Below are 3,493 nucleotides of genomic sequence, written 5' to 3' on the forward strand. Positions count from 1 at the left end.
GCCTTCCATCCTTTCTAAGGTAGGTAAATTGAGGACCCAGTTTGTGGGGGCAATAAGCTGACTTGGTATAAAAATATACAAAAGTATGAAGGCTATTGCTTAACGCACTGTAAGCCGCCCTGAGTCTCCGGAGAAGGGTGGCATATAAATCAAATTTAAAAAAAAAAAAAAGCACAAACTGAGCGGTACATGAGGATAAATGTTATGTTTAAGATATAAAAAGGCTTGGGATTTGCTCAAAGAATAAACAGCTACCGAATACTGTTTGTTATATTTCCCAACGGTAATTTTTTACTCAGGGTTCATGGTTCCACTTTTTGTAAAAATTATACAATGCTATAAAGCCTCAGTGTCAGTGGTGAAATGCTCCCGGTTCGGACCGGATCGCCCGATCCGGTAGCGATGGAGGCGGGTGGTTCGGAGAACCGGTAGCAAAAATCCCTGCCCCCCCCATGCCCAGCTGAGCCGCACAATCATCAGAGGCTTTTTTTTTTTACTTTTAAAAGCATTTTTTCTACAACCTCTTCGGCTGAAAAAATGCTTTTAAAAGTAAAAAAAAAAAGCCTCTGATGATCGCGCGGCTCAGCTGGGATCATCAAAGGCTTTTAAAAGAAAAAAACCCTTTTTTTCTTTTAGATGCCTCTGACAATCCAAGCTGGGTTGCCTGATCGGCAGAGACTTTGTTTCTTTTAAATGCCTCTAACGATCAGGCAACTCAGCTTGGATAGGCAGAGGCATTTAAAAGAAAAAAAGGATTTTTTTCTTTTAAATGCTCTGACGATCCAAGCTGAGTTGCTTGATTGGCAGAGGCATTTAAAAGAAAAAAAAGGGTTTTTTTTCTTTTAAATGCTTCTGACGATCCAAGCTGAGTTGCCTGATCGGCAGAGGCATTTAAAAGAAAAAAAGTCTCTGCTGAGCAGGCAACTCAGCTGGGATCGTCGGAGCCTTTTGAAAGCATTTTTCAAAATTCGCTGAAGAGGTTGTAGAAAAAATGGTTTTAAAAGAAAAAAAAAATTGGCCATGCCCACCCAGTCACATTACCCCCCTCCACCAAGCCACGCCCACAGAACCAGTAGTAACAAATTTTAAGATTTCATCACTGCTCAGTGTGTGTCAGTACACTGCACATGACTCCTTGCTGTGGGCAACAATACGTTGTGGGCAACAATATGTTGTCTTGAAAGGGAGCCCTAGGTTAGAGGCCGCGTCTTGCACAGAATATGCAGGCATGCTTTGGGCAAAACGAGACTTTAATTGCGCTTTGACCAAAACATGCCAGAACTGATCTGTACTTTTCTAACCATTAGAAAGGAATGGTAAATGTGGCATGAGTAGGTTAAGGCTGGTAACTTCATATACATCTTTTCTGTCCTACCAGCAGGGGTGGGCTTCTGGGTTCTCTGCCCGGTTGCTGGGTAGGCGTGGCCTAGTCGGCCTCCTGCACCACAGTGGTGGAGGGAGGCATTTTTGCCCTCCCCAGGCTCCAGAGATTTTCTGTGAGCCTCCGGGAGGGTGAAAACGGCTTCCTCAGGCTCCAGAGGCCCTCTGAAGGCTGCAAGTGGGCCTGTTTCCGGCCTTCCCAAACTTTCAGTACACTCATTTTTTGTCCTCCCCGAGCCTCCGCGTGTGCCCTGCACTTACCTGCATCCAAAACAGGCTGCGTGGGGACTCCTGGGAGGGAGGGGCTGGGAGGGAGGGGCCAGCCAAGGAAACATAGAGTGATTGGGTAGGAAGCAGACTTTGCAGCAAAGAAATGTTTTTCAAAAAAAGTTTATATGGCTATGTTGTGGATTTAATAAGACAAACACAACTTTTGGATTAATCAGAGACAAATTATATATTGCGCAATAGGTTCAAAGCTCTGTACATGAAGCGTTGAACAAAGACAGAAATTAGGTACAATGGTTTTATACCCTTCTAGACAAAGGATTCTGTTAATTCAGCAATTCATGTGGTCATATACATTTGTCATTTTTAATTGACATTTCCTAATTACTGAGTTTCTTTGCAAAACAGTTATAATTCTTTTTGTAGATTACTGAAGCATAGACTCAAATCATCTTCTGACGATAGACAACTTTTAACTCATGTGGATCCCCTTGACCTAACCAACCTTTAAGCTGTATGTCATTAGAATGTTCCTTTCTTCTGACAACTTAGAGGCCTCCTAGAAGAACCAAAAGGATTTTGGCTGAGTTTGTACTTTTTCCAACCGGATGCATTGCTTTTTAGAATAGAGTGAATAGAAAGTTATCCAATGGTCATCTATCAGAGCCCGCTTCATTTACATTAGCTATGTATAAGGCGGTGTATCATTAAAGAAAGTTGAATGCCACAGGATTGGGATGTTTAAGAAGTGTAGATAGTAACACAAAGAGATGAAGTCAAGATTTTGAAAGTTCTTCATTTCTGTTAACTCCTCTTCCAATGCTCTCCCGCTTCAACAGCAGAAACATCATAATATCATAATATGCAAGGAAGGCCCATTTAAAAATATTTTGGATATTAGTGCATTAGTTGTATTGCAAAAAACACTCAAGCCTAATTGGAAATCATAAGACCTAAAGCCCGGAAAGCATGACGCTAACAATCAACAACCTTCTCATTAAAATACGCTCATTAAAAACAACTCTCTACTGAATGTTTTTATTTACAATATAGAATGGAGAAAAAAAAACTATATATAGGTAGCATTCTCTCAACTGACAAAGTCCATGCATGCAAGAACAACACTTTTGTTTTATAATTTAATTTCACACCATTTCAAAAATCGTAACGCAAGGGAATAGAATAATGTTAATAAGATGCTTTAAAAATTGTACTTTAGGTTACAAACCTGTGCACGCTAATGTGAGGGCAAGCCCCATTACACAAGGACTTTTTTGTGAGTAAACCATGCAGAGGTTTGCATTTTTAATCATAAGAATTTTGTACTGTGGATAGAGTATCTTTTAAAAAAAGCGTTGACATTTAATAGCGCACAAGATGCCCATTTTTTTTTCTGCAGCCCCAAAAGTGATCCAAGAACAAGCCTAAAGAAAGGGAAAAATATATTATAATAATATATCAAACGATTTCATGACACTTTTTTGAGAGACACTTTTTAAAAATGGATTAAATTGTTATATATTAGAACTGCAGAAAAAACAATTACTACCAACCTGCCTTCCATTGAGGACCTGTATACTGCACAAGTCAAAAAGAGGGCTGTGAAAATATTTACACATCCCTCACATCCTAGACATAAATTGTTTCAACTTCTACCCTCAAAACTACGTCTATAGCCTCCAGAGCCTTTCTAGGAGTCTGGGGAGGGCGAAAATGGCCTTTTCCACCCCACCAGAGTTCCTCCGGAGGCCGAAAAGTTTGCCAACTTCCGGCCGACTGGTCTCAGCTGAAGCTGAGCTCGCGTGCCCACCACGATACCCATGATAGGTTTGCCATCATGGGTATAAAGCATTATTTGGAACAAAAAGTAAGATTAAAAACCTTT

The sequence above is a fragment of the Pituophis catenifer genome, unplaced genomic scaffold, assembly GCF_029215685.1.
Source record: "Pituophis catenifer annectens isolate HBS135680 unplaced genomic scaffold, rPitCat1.0.hap2 SCAF_8, whole genome shotgun sequence".
In the NCBI taxonomy this organism is placed as follows: Eukaryota; Metazoa; Chordata; class Lepidosauria; order Squamata; family Colubridae; genus Pituophis; species Pituophis catenifer.